The sequence below is a fragment of the Halichoerus grypus genome, chromosome 6 (genome assembly GCF_964656455.1).
Source record: "Halichoerus grypus chromosome 6, mHalGry1.hap1.1, whole genome shotgun sequence".
Classification (NCBI taxonomy): domain Eukaryota; kingdom Metazoa; phylum Chordata; class Mammalia; order Carnivora; family Phocidae; genus Halichoerus; species Halichoerus grypus.
The window spans coordinates 165,113,366-165,131,630 of NC_135717.1; the positions used below are offsets into that span (position 1 = coordinate 165,113,366).

An 18,265-nucleotide genomic window follows, 5' to 3' on the forward strand; every position below is an offset into this window, starting at 1 on the left:
TAACTGAAGATACACACCTTTATAAATAATGGTTAGAAGGAGAAATGGGTAAAATGTAAATGTAAAATGGGAATTAGAAAACATTTAGAATTGTTTAACAATGAAACCAGTATATACAGAAGACTTTATGACATTGCTAATGTAGTACTTTGTGGGAAATTTATAACATTAAATATGTATATTGAAAAGCAAGGAATTCTGAAAATAATTTAGGAAGCTGTTACAATAAAGAAGATAAAGAGAAACATCAGAATAATCCCCAAAGGAAATAGAATGAAAGAAATAGTAAGACTGAGAGTCAAAATTAATGAAATGGAAAACAAGGGAACAATAAGACCAACCGAGTCAAAGTTATCTTCAAAAGACCAATAAATTAAACAAAAGATCAATTTAAAAAAAAGAGAGGACAAAAATTAACCTGATTAGGAATGAAAAGAGAGGCAAAGGACAGATCTGCAGATTTTTTAAACCATAAAACACCAACTAATGAATCGTTGAACACTACATCAAAAACTAATGATGTACTATATGTTGGCTAACTGAACATAAGAAAAATAAATAAATAAATAAATAAATAAAATTAAAAAGAAAAAAATAATCCATAAAACACCATGCTGTACTGAACATTGTTGGTAGTTTATTCATGCCAGAATTTGGGGGGAAGGGGTAGATACCTAGTAAAATTGCTGGGTCAAAGTGTACCTTCTACTTAAATAAATATTACCAACCAGCTTTAAAAAAAGAGTAATTTACACTCCCACCAGCAGTGATTTATAGCACTCACTTATCTATAGGCTTGCCAGCATTTAGTATCAACAGGTTGTTATTTATTATTATTATTATTTTTTGCAGCTGGATAAGTGTAAAGTGGTATATCATAGTGGTTTCAATTTGAATTTTCCTGGTTATTAGTAAGTTGACAATATTTCCATATAGTCTCTTCCGTGAATTTCCCTCTCATATTTTTTGCACATTTTACTATTATATTGTTTACATTTTTTAGATTTGTAGAAGCTCATTATAAACTCTAGACACTAATCTTATGGCAGTTAAATGCATAGCATATTTCTCCTGATGTAGGAGAAAACATATTTGCAAGCCATTTTGTGAACGTATGTTTTCATTTCTAGAAAATAGATGCCTAGGAGTGGAAAGGCTGGATCGTAATGTAGAAATGCATTCAATGTTATGAGAAACTGCCAAACCATTCTCCAAAATAGTAGTATCATTTTACACTCCCACCAGCAATGTATGAGAGTTCCTATTGCTCTACATCCTCATCAACATTTGATTTTGTCTGTCCTTTTTACTTTAGTCTTTATCAAGGGTATAAAATATCTCTTGTGGTTTTAATTTAAAATTTCCTGAAGATGTGGTCCATATATACAGTGGAATATTACTCAGCCATTAGAAAGGATGAATACCCAACTTTTACATCAACATGGATGGGACTGGAGGAGATTATGCTAAGTGAAATAAGTCAAGCAGAGAAAGTCAAATTATCATATGGTTTCACTTATTTGTGGAACATAAGGAATAGCATGGAGGACGTTAGGAGAAGGAAGGGGAAAATGAAGGGGGGGAATTGGAGGGAGAGATGAACCATGAGAGACTATGGACTCTGAGAAACAAACAGGGTTTTAGAGGGGAGGAGGGAGGGGGGATTGGTTAGCCAGGTGATGGGTATTAAGGAGGGCACGTCCTGCATGGAGCACTGGGTGTTATACGAAAACAATGGATCATGGATCACCACATCAAAAACTAATGATGTATTGTATGGTGACTAACATAACATAATAAAATAAATAAATAAATAAATAAATAAATAAATAAATAAAATTTCCTGAAGATTAATATTTGCATACTGCCATTCATAAATCATTTTTTAAGTGTCACTTCAAGTTTTTGCCCATTTTTATTGGGTGTTTGCCTTTTTATCATTGATTTGAAGGATTTCTTTATGTTCTTATATTTTGGGTATGGATCTTTTGCCATTTTTTTCCAAAATAATATTCAGTTGTTCTTGCACCATTTGTTAAAAAGACCTCCCATCCTTGTTTGATTGACTTTGTGCCTTGGCCAAAAGTCAATTGACCTTATATGAGTGGGTATATCTCTGGACCATTTTCTTCTATTGATCTGTTTGTCTCTCCTCATGTCAATAACATTCTGTCTCGATCTTGTAAGTCTTGAAATCAGGTTGTGTAGGTCCCCCAACTTTTTCCTTAGTTTTCAGTATTGATTTGGCTCTTCAAAATTCCTTGTATTTCCATATAAATTTTAGAATAAGCTTGTCAGTGGGTTTTTGGTTGGTATTGCATTGAACTTATGGATCAATTTGGGAAGAACCGATGTTCTTATATATTAATCGACTTTGATGAACTCTTTCTTGTCCGTTGTTAACTCTAGGTCTAGGCACTACTTATTTTCTTTTTCTGTGTTTGAGCCCCCTCTACTCTTCACTTTGCCATCCAGTTAAACTCAGTTTGTACCAGTACTATCTCTTCCTTTGCTGTCTCTCTTCTCTTCTAATTACCAATCCATAACTTATCCAAGTTCATGGCTTGTCTCCTTCCTGGGTGAGTGCTGCTCAGATTACGTACTCAGTATTATGGCCTCTCTGTCTTGGCAACAAGGCATTTTCATTTCCAGCTTCCATGGGATGCCTTGTACCCCTGGGAGTTCAGTTTCATGTGGCCTTCACATGGTCAAACTCCTTCATATCTCTCTAGCCTCATCACTTAAATTCACTATCTTGTGCTCTTCCTTCGGTCATAATAAGCCACTAGTGGTTCCTCAAATACACATGCTCTCTCACATCTGGACCTTTGCATATCCTATAACTATCTCCTGAAACAGTATGTTCCCCTCCCCAGACATACCCACTCCCATCCCATTAGCTTAGAAACCTTCCCTGATTCTTCCAGGTGGGTTTAGATGCCCTTCTCTGAGCTCTCATAACAACAGTGGGCCATTCCTCATAGCAGCCCTATTACACTGTGCCCCTTGAAGGCAGGGACTGGGTCTTTCTCACTGTTGAATTTCCACCATTTGGCACATTGCCTGGCACATACAAAGCTCTCTGTCACTATTTGTTAAATGTATGGATAAATTAAAGAATTAATAAGTAGACACTGTCAGTATATTATATACTCCTAGGGAACCCTGACTTACTAAAGACATCATGGCATTTGTGTACCTGTGGTGGAGATAGATGACTCATTCTGCTCCCAGCACTTGTTAAAAATATCCCTTATCCATATTCAATTTATATGCACCAATCAGTCTTCCAATCTTAATGCACTTCCCAAGTAGATTTCTTAAACTGTGACGGAAATGTGTTGGCTGGTGGATACATTCTTAGCCTATTGGCAGATAGATTGCACATTGTAAATGAGTATTTTGGCTCTCTGTTTTTTAAAGCAATCATATTATTTTGGTTGACATGGATACAATCTTAGAACTCCTGCTGGGAACTGAAAGAACTGTTTTTCTTTCCCTTTTTTTCATATATACGTTCCTCATAGAGGGCAGTTCTTATTTCCCGTGTTTTCCCACAGGGTCTAAGATAGTGTAGAATACCTTGATGTCATTCAATAAACATAAGTTGGATTTAACAATTAGCAAGGTTGAAAACTAAACTCTAGGGGCATGTATTAGTTTGCTAGGGCTTTCCTAGCAAAGTACCAGAAACTGGGTGGCATATCAACAAAAATATATTGTTTCACATTTCTGAAGGCTAGAAGTCTGAGATATTGGCAGAGTTGGTTTGTTCTGAGGGCTGTGAGGAAGAATCTGCTCCATGCCTTTCTTTTAGCCTCTGGTAGTTTGCTGGCAATCTTTGGCATTCCTTGGTTTATACAAGCATCATGCTGATCTCTCTGCTTTCATCTTCACGTGGTGTTCTCCTTGTGTGTCCAAATCCCCCCCCTTTTGTTTATTTATTTGAGAACGAGAGAGATCATGAGCAGGGGGAGGGGCAGAGGGAGCGGGAGAAGCAGACTCCCCACCGATGCAGGGGCTTGATCCCAGGACCCCGAGATCATGACCTGAGCTGAAGGCAGATGCTTCACCGACAGAGCCACGCAGGTGCCCCAACACATCACATTCTCAAGGCCATGTCCTCAGAGCAGTCTCTGGGAGCAGGAAAGGCAAGTGGATCCCACATTCAAAGGATAGGGGAAGGGGTGAAAAGCCTCCAAATGCCAGGGTCCACTGGTCACAGATCAACTGGTGGTGACATCTTTTCAGTGATCTTCCCCAACCTTTTATTTGTGAGTAGTATCTAATTCTGTGAACATATCAAAATTTCTTTATCCATTCATTCCTTGATGGACAATGGGTTGTTTCCAGTTTTAGGCTTTCCTGAATAAAACTGCTATGAACATTCATACACTAGTCTTTTTTGTAGACACATGTTTTCATTTATCTTAGGTGAATACTTAAGAATGGAAGTGTTGGGTCATTCAAAACCAGTTTTGAGGTCACCTTTCTTGATTCTGTAAGTTGCAAAGTCAGCCAAATACTTCCCTGGTGTTGGCAGATACCTGTGGAGCCCCTTCATTTGCCCACTCTAGATAAGAGTCCCAACAAACATCCCAGGTGAAAATTTAGGTATCATCATTGCAATATTATAATCTGTATGGTGGTCTTTAGTTTTCAAACCCTCCAAACTCATGAACAAATTCCATTCTTGTCACAAACTCTGAGACTCTAAAGCAAAGGTGACCATCTCCATTTTACAGATGAGGAAATTGAGTCTCAAAGAGGCAAAGTGACTCTCCAGAAGAGAACTGGAGCATGAACCCAAGCCTTCTGACTCATCATGCTGTTCTCCCTTAGCTCCATCTTCTAGTGCCTTTTTATCCAAAATTCCACTTTGTTTGAGTCAAAGTGGAAGGGAGTTACTGGAGGAGGCACTTTTCAGGACAACCTCAGCCCCTCAGAACATGAGCACCAGGTCTGTTTTGAGGATTTCAGTGAATAGATACATAGTAGTGTCTTTAGGCAGAGGGAAATAAAATAATCAAAGAGTCCCCTCCTTGACCTGCCATAGTTAAGGATCTTTCACTGATAGCCTGGACCATTGTGTCTTACATGATGATGCATTAGTTAAATAATCAGAGAAATGATATAGAAATGGTAGAGCTATTGTGGCCACCTGAGTGCTTTCCATCATGGAGTGTGTGGGGTAAAGAGGAAGTGGATACCAACTACCACCACAACAACAAAGGCAAAAACAACCTCCCTCAAAAAATTCCACCAAATCCTCAATTTCCTATCTTGCAAGTCGATGAAATCTGCAAAATGGCATCATTTGACCAGGTCTGTCAGTAGACTTGTGAGGCTCTGTTGTGTACAGAAGATTGAGTTCTCTCCAAGCAGCTGATCATAGTAAGGGAGGTGGTTGGGCACCCAGGCTTTGACATTGACCAGAACTCCATCTCTCAGAGCTGTGGTATCTTGTGAATTTCCTTAACCTCCCAAAGCTTTAGTTTACCCGTATCTAAAATAGATAATAATGCTGTATTAGTTTCCTATTGCTACCAATTTTGTGACTTAAAACTAGACAAATTTATTACTGTTGAAGGAGGTCATGAAGAGGATGTGATCCTCAATTGATCTGCAAGGTCAACCCTAATGATCAGAGTCTTCTCACTCCTTCTTCTGTCCTTGGAATGTATTTTCTGCCCATCATTCCCATAACAGGGCTGTTTTCAAGGATGTAGTCTGGAGAGAATAAGGTGTTACTGAGATCATCTGGACTGAATACAGTCCTGAACCCAAGTAAGGCCTCTATGGAAACTAAGATTCTGGCAGGTGGTTGCAGAGATTACTCCTCTTGTGGCTGCCCAGGACAAGCCTTGTATGTAAGTTTTCTTGCTTCTTAGAACTGCCACCTAGCAACCTGGAGTGGTCTGCCTCTTTATTCAGTCACTTCTTGCCCTCTGTGTATGGAGGCCAATTTTCAAACCAACAATTACCTTTCAGTTTTGGAGGTCAGAAGTCCAAAATGGGTTTCAATGGACTAATCAGCAAAGCGGCCTTCTTCTCTGGAAGCTCTAGGAGATAAACCATTTTCTCGCCTTGCTCAGCATTTAGAGGCCTCCTGCATTTCTTGACTTGCAGCTCCTCCATCTTCAAAGCCAGTAATGGCTCATCCAGCCTTTCTCACATCATATCACTCTGATACTCTCTGTTCTGCCTCCCTCTTTCACTTACATGGACCTTTGTGATTATATTGAGCCCACTCAGATAATCCATCTCAAAGTTAGCTGATTAGCAATCTTCATTCCTCCTGCAGCTTCAATCCTCCTTTGCCATGTAACATAACATAATCACAGGTCCCAGGGATTGGGATGTGGATGTCTTTAGGGGGCCGTTATTCTGCCTGCCACAAATATCTTGCCTGTCAACCAGGTTCTAAGGATTAAAGTACCTAGCCTATGGTAAACTCTCTGATCTGTTGGTTTATCTCAAGGAAATTCTTGATTGACATGAACTAGTCAGAAACTATATCTTATTCATCTTTGTTTTCCTAGGGCTTTCTTACGATCTTCATTAGTAGGGTCAATACATTTTTTGGTGCATAAGTGAAGAAATGAATGAATGAATAAATGAAAACTCCCTGTTCTTGACAGTGATTTACAAATTCAACACTCATTTCCTATTATGTTGATGCACTGGAATTTCAATTAGAAAAAGCTTGGGTAGTCCTCACATAACACATGGCCATCAAAGAATCCACTACCATAGACTCAGAATTGGGAAGGACAATGAAAGTAACTGGATCACCCCTCAACTTCAGTAATCATTAAGGAAATGCAAATCGAACTATGATGAAATATCACCCCATACCCATAACAATAACTGTTATCAAAGAAACAGAAACTAAAGTGTTGATGTGGTTGTGGAAAAATTGGAACTCTTGGGCACTGTTGGTGGGAAGGTAAAATGGTAAAGCTGCCATGGAAAAAATTAAAAATAGAATTATCATATGATCCAGCAATTCTACTTCTGGGTATATACTCAAAAGAATTGAAAGCAGGGCCTCAAAGTATATATCTTATATATATCATATATATATAAAGATTTTATTTATTTATTTTAGAGAGCAAGAGCTCGAGTAGGGGGAGAAGCAGAGGGAGAGAATCTCAAGCGGACTCCATGCTGGGCATGGAGCCTGATGCAGGGCTTGATCTCATGACCCTGAGATCACAACCTGAGCCAAAATCAAGAGCCAGATGCTCAACTGACTGAGCCACCCAGGCACCCCTATCCACCCATGTTCATAACAACATTGTTCACAAAAGCCAAAAGGTAGAAGCAACCCAAATATCCATCGATGGATGAGTGGATGTATAGAAAGTGGTATATACACACAATGGAATATCATTCAGTCTTAAAAAGGAAGGGAATGCTGACACATGCTACAACATGGATGAACCTTGAGGACAGTATGCTACATGAAATAAACCAGTCACAAAAAGACAAATACCGTGTGATTCCACTTATATGAGATACCTAGAGTAGTCAAACTCATAAAAACAAGAAGTGGAATGGTGGTTGCCAGGTTCTGGGTGGGAGGACCTGGGAAGTTGTTGTTTAATGAATATAGAGTTTCATTTCTGCAAGATGACAAAGTTCTGGAGATCTGTTGTACAGTGATGTGAGCATACTTAACATTACTGAATTGTACACTTAAAGTGGTTAAGATGGTAAATTTTATGTTATATGTATTTTACCACAATTAAAAAATTTTAAAAGTGATTGGATCCCTACTCCCACCAACTTCAGGAATTCTTTTTCAGCATCTCTGATAGGTGATTATTCTCTTTTGCTCTGAAACATCCAGGGACAAGAAACCCCAGAGTTACTAAATGCCATGATGGGGCAGTTCTACTTGATTTAAAAAATGTTTTCCTATTTGGAGCTGAAATGACTTGTGCTATAGGTTATTAGATACAGATTAGTTCACTGAAGTAACAGAGTAAGTTGACTCCTTGTATATGACACACTTAAGGATTTGAAGAAATTTAGATCTTTCCTAAAGTAAATATTCAGGACATAGTTTCCAAACCATTTGGAGGAAGATGATTTGGGTGTAGATACAGGTACTTACTGCTTTTGAACTATGAGATTTTTAGCATCTCAAACACTCTGCACCTCAATTTCATTCATTCATTCATTTAACCAATCTTTATTAAGCTCTATTTTTTTTAACCAAACACTGTCCAAGGTACTAGGAATATAACATTGAACAAAACAGACATAGTCACTACCTTCATAAAGCAGGTAATCCAGTGAGGAGTAAAGATCATTAAACAAGGAGTTGAGGCTCGAGCTGCTGTGCACCCAAAAGAGGAATCGGGGCCTGGCGTCCCCTCCTCGCCCCAGGCCAGGCCCTGCCCCACCTTATTCTTCCTGGTTGAGATGGGCTCAGCCAAGAGCACCCCAGTCACTCCGGCGCAGTCTCCGCCGCACAACAAGCTTCTGGCCCGAGTGGCGGACCCCCGTTCACCTAGTGCCGGCATCCTGCGCACTCCCATCCAGGTGGAGAGCTCTCCACAGCCAAACCTACCAGCAGGGGAGCAGCTGGAGGGTCCCAATCAGTCCCAAGACTCAGATCCCCGCTCTCCTACCCTTGGCATTGCACGGACACCTATGAAGAGCAGCAGCGGAGAACCCCCAAGCCCACTGGTGAAACAGCTGAGTGAAGTATTTGAGACTGAAGCCCCCAAATTGAATCTGCCCCCAGAGCCTGTTCTGCCCTTAGAGGCAACTTCATCTTCTGAATTGGACTTGCCTCTGGGCACCCAGTTTTCCCTTGAGGACCAGATGCCACCCTGGAGCCAGACTGAGCTCCCCTCCAAGCAGGTGTTCTCCGAGGAGGAAGCAGGACAAACCTCAGAAACCCCCATGGCCAGCCAGGGCTCGGACAAGCCCTTGAGAGACCCTGAGACTCCCCGATCTTCAGGTTCTAAGCACAATAGACGGAAAGCAAATGGCAAGGTACTAGGGAGATCTCCCCTCACAATCCTACAGGATGACAACTCCCCCGGAACTCTGACACCATGACAGGGTAAGCGGCCTTCTCCCCTGAGTGACAATGCTAGGGAGCTAAAGGAAGGGGCCATTCTGGGAACTGGACGACTTCGGAAAACTGGAGGCCAAGTGTGGGAGCAGGGCCAGGACCAGGACAAGGAAAATCAGCACTTTCCAAACTTGGTGGAGAACTAGGCCGACTATGGCCCCAGCACTGGCTTCACAGGGGTCTAGTGATGTTGTGTCCCCTCAACCCCCTCTTTCCCTGGGAGACTGGAAAGGCTTGTTGTCTTCAACTCCCCCCCCCCCCCCCCGCAAACGCCCAGCTTGGGGACTGAGCACTTTCTTGGGCTCTCTTTGTGTCTCCTGTGTTTCTTGTACATTAAAGAAAGTGGTTTAAAAAAAAAAAAAAAGATCATTAAACAAGTGTTAACAAGAAATTGAGACAAGCGCCAGGAGATGGAAATTACAGGATTAAATGGGAGCATGGAACAGAATCATCGAACCTTGTTTTGGGACCGGGGTTAGACTTCCCCTGAGAAGTAACATTTAATGTAAGCCATTAGGAATATATAGCAGTTTGCCAGGTGAGGAGCATCTAGAACCAAGCTTATGTGGTTACCAGGAAGATTAAACTGGATAAAATAATTTAGAAAAATATTATCCTCATGCTCTCATGTACCCCTATGGATTCAACTCTTGTAGACTCTACTATCATTTATGGAGCTGCTCTGTGCTCTGTGCTGGCTTCCCATATCTTATCTAATTATTTATGACAACCTCATGAAGATGACTCAAAGTGCTGTCATCTTTTAAATAAAGTGACAAGAACTATCCCATTTTGGATGACATTATGCAGAGTGCAATGGGAAAACACAAAGAGAATGAAATACCTTTGCTAATAGTATATTATGAAATGATAAGCCATTATGATTACCATTACTTTCTTACATATTTGTGTCTGGACACAATGACTAATGTAGCTTGCAGTTTCATTAATATTCTAGATGCTGAACTGGTGCTCTTGAATTTGTGGTCCTGCAAGTATTTTCTTTTTCGTTCTTACAAGAATTCTGTCCATTTAGGTCTCCTTCCCATCTGCACTTATGCAACTGATTTTTGGAAATTAAATGGACACATTTCATGTTACCCTACAAATTTTTACTTAGTTGACTTGGACACTTTATTCTAGTCTGTCAGGATAATCTTGAGTTCTGCTTTTGTCATTCACGTTAGCTCTTTTTCATTAGATTTGATCTTTTCCCTTCTGAGGTGTGAGATTCATCAACTAAAGTAATAGCCCTACTTTATTTCCTTTGCTTCTGCTGATTCCAGGTTGAGCAAACTGGAGTCACTGCTAGCTCTCCTCTGTCTCAAGCTCCTATGAAGATATAGGCTGAAGCAAGATTCAATAAGCTTCTCCCATCCCTTCTCATTGGTGGGGTTGATTATTTTTTTTTTTTTTTTAAGATTTTTTATTTATTTATCTGAGAGAGAGAATGGGAGACAGAGAGCATGAGAGGGGGAGGATCAGAGGGAGAAGCAGACTCCCCGCTGAGCGGGGAGTCCGATGCGGGACTCGATCCCGGGACTCCAGGATCATGACCTGAGCCGAAGGCAGTTGCTTAACCAACTGAGCCACCCAGGCGCCCCTGGTGGGGTTGATTATTAAATCTTACTCTCACACTCTGGGATTTGATGGCCCATTCATACCTTTTGGGTACTTCCTTTTGCTCCTGATTATGTGGGCATCCTTAAGATGACATGCAGACATGCCCCTTTCATAGGACATCACATTCCATATCTTGACCTCCCTACCCCCTCACCCTATCATTTCCCTATCTGTGTGCTAAGAGTATACTCCCCACCCCAAATACTTAATGCTTTGCAAGTGGTTTGGCAGAGGGGGACATAAAACAAGGACATAATTTTGTTCACATATTTGACATGAATTATAATTACTTACGCTTTTTATAGAAATCTCATTGTTTCTTAAAATCATTGCATTCATTAAAAATTTTATGCATGCCACACATGGGCGTAGTATAATACTTTGCATCATTTACATCATCAGTGTGCTTGTTTCCACTTATTAAAGCTTCATTTTTCAGTATTACTCTACTGTGTTACCTTATGTTCCAAAATGTTCTTTAAAAAATGTATCATTGCCTCCAAGTAGTTCTTTGAAACACAAAAGTCATGAAAATAGTAATGATATTATAAATGTAAACTGTGGAAAGATCTCCATACAATGCAGAGTGAAGAGAAATTTAAAATAATATTACAAATTATGGAAAGGTCTTCATATAACATAGAATGCTGAGTAAGTCTCCAGCCCAAAACATGGAAACATAAAATGTAATAATACATATCTGAAAATGTATTTTATTGGACTTGCAATCCCATTTGCTTCTGCTGCCCCAGGAACTGTCAGTTTTAAATCCTTGCAAATACTGATGGATAGCCAAAGAAATGCACCATTTTCAAATAAAATAGGAACCTCTTTGGTAATCCAGTCACTTTTTCCCCTGTCTTTGCACCAAATAGCACTTGCTAGTATGATTTAAGTGAATTGTATATCCAAATGTAGAAGAGAGTCCAAAACTCCAGAGGCATTATTCAAAATATATACAGATCACACCATTGCTGAAAAACCTGTTAAGCTAGTCAAAAAGGTAATGAAAACTGCAAATTCCTAATCCAATAACTTTTGGATACTACATACTATCAATGGTAAAAAAAAAAAATGTGAAGAGAAACTATGAGGTGTGAATTTCTAGCACAGAGTTTGCTTTACATGTAGATCAAACCACTGGTTTGCAGAGTATAAATCAACTCCCTGAGTACGTGCAGGTGTACATGACAGAGCCGTGTTCAACAGCTCATTATCACTGAAAGCCTGTGCCATAAGCAGACTTTTTTCATTTAGAGAAAATTATTTTGGGGCGCCTGGGTAGCTCAGTCGTTAAGCGTCTGCCTTTGACTTAGGTCGTGATCCTGGGCTCGGGATCCCTGCTCGGCGGGAAGCCTGCTTCTCCCTCTCCCACTCCCCCCTGCTTGTGTTCCCTCTGTCACTGTGTCTCTCTCTGTCAAATAAATAGATGGAATCTTAAAAAAAAAGAGAGAGAAAATGATTTTGTGAGCCAAGAGGAGGACAGTACAAATACACTGGGACCCATACCAACAGTGCACATATATTTTCTTGAATATTTTATTCAAAGAGACTAATCAGTAGCCAACAATATGCCTCTCAATTTTGATCCAAGGTTGAAAATACCAGGGAAATTTTTACTGTGACTGAATCATAGCCAGTATATGTACATCTTTTCACTGCGACGTGTTGAGAAATGGTTAGTGAATACAAAACTCTGTTTTTTTTTTATACTGACACATAGTGGTTGATAAAAAACAAAAATTGATTTTTTAAAGTTAGGAATAAAAGAACATTTCTTTGTGACTTGATCGTTTCAATTACTTAGAATGAACTAATATACTTCAAAATTGGAGTCAGTATCTTGAATAAAATGAATCTATCATTTCAGAGCTAAAGCATTATAATTCCAAATGTTTAGGACACAATATTAGAATTTCTCAAGAAGAACAAACTGTGAAGAAATCTTTCAATCATGATGGCTAATAATTTTCTTCTACTGTCAGAGAAAGAAACTGATGATATATTATTGATAATGTTTGAAAAATCACATCCTGATGCTGCCACAAACCATTTAGAAATATATTCCGGAGACACATTCAACCAAAGAATGAATTGGTATTCATCTTTCAAGTTGAAAGATAAAACTTTGCTTATGATGTATTTATGTCAGTGGAACATGAAAAGCAATCTTTAGTGATAAATCTATTCTTTCTGAGTCAATGTTTTATTTGAATATCCAGAATTATCTAAATATCCTTATAATTGTGAATTGGAATCTTCCAATTTAGAAGGAATAAAGAGTAGGAAATATGGTTGTGGGATCTGGGACGTGTCTCAAGCTACTAATTATCAAGCTGGATATGAGATAAAAATTGGTGTTCTGTTTGCAACAAATGAAGTGCTCTGCAAATGCTGAGAAATTGCGGCTCGTGCTAGCAATTCTGATCAAGTTCAGAAAGCCTCCCACCCCCAAATCAGGGAATTACCCTGAATCACAGACTGTTGACTAAGTGAGTATCAGTCCTCAGTTTTGCCATTTCTTTTTCCCCAAGATTGGAACCTCATCATTGATTTTTGACCCATGACTCAATCTACTGTTGCTCACTACCTGGAACCTTGATAACCCTACTTCCCTTACCGTGTTGAATATCCTAGAGCCAACTGCTTGAATTTTGGCAGTAAGAGGGACTACTGTGTTCCTTTGAATATGAATGTCTTGTGTGCTCCTTCTGGAGCTCATTAAAAAAGACATTCTTCTTTTCTCTTTCACTGCTGATGGTCCTTCCATGTGGAGGTAGCTCAGCTAGTAAAATACACCTGGCCTTAACTACCCTCCCTTATCAGATCTGTGAGTTCTGAAGGAGAAAGTGGGCATGAGTGAGCCAGTGCCTTCCTCCTGTTTCCCCTTGGGATAATGCCAAACATGGAATAGGAGCTGCTGTCACTTGGCAACCTGGCCAATGTCCATCACCACCTGTTGACAAGGTGGATGGACCTGTCTATCCTAGGGCCCAGTATCAGGGATCAGCTGGCCTGCAGATGTGTCATATTTACAAGCATCAACTTTTCTTGTAGTGAAAGTGGCATTTTGGCTCTCTTTGCCTTTATTTTCACATCTCTCACCCAACTCGAAGGGTTAGAAAAGGAGGCGCTATTATTTAGCTTTATTCAAATTCTAATACCAGCCCCTATTGCAGGATCAGTTTCCCCACTGTTGTCCCACCTTGGGGACAGAAGGAACCTGAACACTCTTTCGGCTCATTTCTTCTCCCCACCTGCTGGGAAACAGAATGTCTGGGTCTCAAAGAAGCTCCAACTCTGGTAAGGCTGACAGGTAGAAAATAGCCTCTGCCTATGGTGATTTAGCCAGTTATGGGAACGTTTAGCCAGTACCAACCAGTCCAAATATCCCCGTCTTGTCTGTAAGCTATTGGAGTCCATTTCAAAGGGCTTGCTGAAATCTGGATGCATCCCTGTGATCCACCAGCCTGGAAGGTAAAGTATCAAGAAAGAAAGTGAAGCTAGTTTGCTCCGAAATTTTGTTAGTAAATGCTACTAACATTTAGGTAAAGCTAAATCCTCTATATTTTTATGACCTCTGTGTCTGGCATGTCTTGCATACTCAGCAAATGTTTTGACTAATGAATAAATTAATCAATCATATAAACCATTGCTAACTCCTAATAACTATCTTCTTAAGTTATAAGTGTTCACAAGCCATCTTTTTAACAATAATTCTTCCAGTTTTTTCTTGTTCTAATTTCAAACTCCAATTGTAAGAGGAGGGATCTTCTTTTTATCTTTTTGGTGAAACAGAACAATATTTACCTTTCCCCAGCCTTCCAGCCTAGCTGACTTTCCCAATTATTTTTTAGCAGAAATGTCGATCCATCAGCATAGACACATCTGATCAATACATCCTGTGCCCTGAGACAGAATTATTCCAGTCGTGAGAATTTGAATGCATTTAAAGCATGTTAAATGCTCTCTTATTATCACCTTTTATCTTCTGGGAAGTATCTGGTTAAAGATAGCTTTTCTACCATTTATTGTTAGAATTATTCCCATTGGCAGTGAAGGCAAGTAGGAACTGAGTCATTTGCTTTTCTCCCTTTCATGTGTTAACATTCCAATGTCTGCCCTAAGAACTGAGTCTCTACCTTTGTCTCCTTTGTAGTATTATTTACAACTTGCCTAGCCTCTGCTCTTCCTGGCAATATGCTTTCAGGTTCCATAATTTGTTGTTATTCGGCTATGGTTCCTTTCTTCTATATTTTGTACATACGCTTCTATCCAAATGACAGCCTAGGGGACACTTGGTGAGGTCACCGCCTTTCTCTGAGAGCCCACTGCCAGATTTAAGTTTTGTGCGAGGCCATCATCTTCCTTGACTGAAGTTGATTGGAGAAAGGATGGACACCTGGGAAACTAAACTCTCTCTCCCAAGAATTCAGAGCTGAGATGGGATTGCTATTTGAATCTAGGTTGGCCACTTGAGTGGAGAGATTAGGACCTTGGAAATTATGAAACGGAGCCTAGTTGGATGGTACACCATCACTTGGTGAGAGAGGAATGGACAGATGTACAGAATGAAGCAGAGAGTGCACCAAGGAGATGAGCTCCTGATGGAGTCCTAGCAAATGACGGCAGGATAATTTCCGGAAATTTCAATGTGTATTCTTGCTCTTCCCTTCTCCCATTATGAGGCAGGGGCTAGACTCTTGCTACTCCCTTGACTGTCCATGTGACAAGGCAGAAAGCAAACACAGCTTGACGGGAACACAGAGAAGTAGTGTAGGGCTGCGGGTAAGAGCAAGAGTCTCGAGACAGGCCATCTGGTTTAGAAGAATCTGTCACCTCCTGGCTGTGAGAACCTAGGCAAGTGACTTAATCACTCTTGCTGACCCATCTGTAAAATAAAGATAATGCTGCCTACCTTGTAGGATTATCATGACAATTAACCAAAAAATGTAACATCCTTATAACAATTACCATCATGTCACAAAATAACTAATATGTGCAAGGTATTTTTATGATCTTTGTTTGTTTTCCAAAGCCTGAAACTAATTCAAGGGCAGTGCTATGTGTCCCCGAGGGTGAAACAGAGCAAGGAGCATCTCTGAGGAAGCCGACCAGGTAGAGTGAAGATTAGAATGGCCTGGAAGAGCAGTGGTTCCTGCAGCACCCTGACACAGTGTCTGACGATGGGGCTGGACCTCAGACAGGAGGGCTGCCTTGTGAGTCTGAGAAAGCAGGACCCCGCTCCCAGGTCTCACCAGAGGTCCCCATGTCCAGAGGCTGGCATGGAGGACAGGAGGCTAGGTGCTTCCCAATTTCTATTCTTTCCTTCTTCCTGCTAAATTTTAGCTGGCTACTCATGTCAAAGTGGCTGGATCATGTTTGTACCAGAGGGAAAGAGACTTCTATCTTAATCAAGTCTTTGCTTTTTTGTTTTTAATTTTTGTATGCAGCCAGATTGAATCTTGTCTGGTTCAGCACAAAAGCGACAGATGCTTCCAGACGTGAACTACCGATTGAGATTGAGAAACATGGAACAATGGGTGCAAACTCACGACTGCTGACCAAAACCTGGAGAGGCCTCTTCTGTTCCTTGGTGCCCCCTTGGACAAAGGTGGGCAAGGATGTCCCCCAGATAACCAAGATTTTCTATCCCTCCAACCTGGCAAGATGGGAGAAGCAAAACCAGATGTAAGTTGATGTAATATTTCTTATCTGAGTTTATTGTTTGAGATTAAAGAGGCTTAGCTGCCCTTGGATTTTGTGATTTATCCTAGAGCCCTTTAAATAGATTCCTCTTTTATTTGATTTTTTAAATTTAATTCCAAGTGATTTTTTTTATTCGCACTCAAAAGGACCCTACTTAAGACACAGACCCTACCTGTGCAGACGCATTAATTTCTCAAGGTGTCTCTTCCATCTCTGGCTAGAAATACTTTATATTGTCAGATTTCATTTTTAGGCTTCTTCTAAAGTGTTTTGCTTTTGTGAAGAGTCAGTTCCTGGGATCATGTTCATTTTTTGCCTCACATTTGACATCTGCATTATCAAAGTTCCAGGCCTGGCGGGGGGCGGGGGGGCTCCCTGCCTTCACCCCCTGCTCACCTGTTTCTCTTACTTCATTATCATTTCCAGACAAGCAGTCAGTTGCTCCTTATTGATCTAAAACAAGTCCAGAATGGCAGTTCTTGCTGCTTCCCTCCCCCAGCTGGGCAGGGAACTGTCAGCAAGGCAAGCCAAGAATTTATCAGCAGTAATTCTTCCAGCTGAATTAATCTACCTAAAGACAAGCCACAGCTCCTTGAATCTTTCCAATGTGGTTTTTACACATGTGGAGGACTACAGAAGAGATTCTTAGGCATAGTGTGGGCAATACCTATGGGAAATGCCTTTGTGACTTAAACCATCCACAGATGCCCCACATTCTTTGAAATTGGTTGACCTTGGAAACACACTGAAGCCAAACACTGGGGAGAAGGAGCTGGAAAGAACACAGAGGGAAATGGGCAAAAGCAAAACTCCTGGGTGAAATGCAAACCCTCTGCTTCGCCAGTGATTCACTCTGTGATTCTGTTCAAGCCACTCGAACTTACTGGGGTTTACTCTTTCCATCTATAAAATGGGGATAATAATCTGTCTTCTGGAGAGCTCACAAAATTGTCTGGTACAGTGTTTGGAAACATAATTAAGTTCTGTTTAAATGTATATACTATTGTGGGGGCACCTGGGTGACGCAGTTGGTTGAGCGCCTGGCTGTTGTTTTTGGCTCAGGTTTTGATCTCAGGGTTGTGATCTCAGGGTCCTGGGATTGAGCCCTGAATTGGCTCTGTGCTCAGTGGGGAATCTGCTTAAAGACACTCCCTCTGCCCCTTCCTCACCCTCCCCTCTCCCCATTCTCGAGCACAAGTGCTCTCTCTCTCTCAAATAAATAACTCTTAAAAAAAAAAACACATACAGTATTGTTAAGATCTTAATGTGCCCCAAATCCCAGCCTCCCATCCCCATATTAATTACCGTTCCAGCCAGGCAAAAGGAAAGAGAGGAAAGGAGACCAGCATGCGCTGGGCACCAAGAAAACACTGAATGCTACAAAGGATATTACAGGTGTGCTTTCTTTTAACTTTCACGCCAGCCCAATACGGTGCATATTAACACATACTTCTGCGTTCACTTTGCAGACAAGGTTCTGGGAATTGAAGTGATTACTTGCTCAGAGTCTCATAATGATAACTTTAAGAGACAAAATTCAAGTTCTAGGTTTACTCCGAAGCTGGTGTACGTTTGTGTATACTGTTCACACGGAGGCCCCTGGAAAGGCAGTAGGGAAGGAGAGGGTGGAATTCCTAGGCTGTCTTGTTCTAAGGTATGTATTTGTGTTTATTTGTTTTCTTCAGTAAGGACAATATCTTTATGGCATGACACGGGTTTATGGAAATGGAACTCCAGGGAATTTACACCTGTAGGGAGTATAAGCTCCATTTACAATTGATCTGTTCACTGTCATCCAGGAACCCAGTTAGGTCCTAAATTCACATCACTGCTCTGCTC

At 40.6% G+C, this 18,265-nt stretch overlaps 1 long non-coding RNA gene and 1 pseudogene across 1 annotated transcript in view; both read left to right on the forward strand.

Moving 5' to 3' along the window:
* LOC118536575 (uncharacterized) overlaps positions 1 to 18,265 on the forward strand; it is a 119,870-nt gene that overhangs the window by 81,612 nt on the left and 19,993 nt on the right. The window contains exon 3 of the long non-coding RNA XR_013449334.1: positions 16,171 to 16,408. This is a non-coding gene — a long non-coding RNA (uncharacterized LOC118536575). The remainder of the gene's footprint in view (positions 1 to 16,170; positions 16,409 to 18,265) is intronic.
* Positions 8,434 to 9,229, forward strand: LOC118536573 (cell division cycle-associated protein 3 pseudogene; annotated as a pseudogene).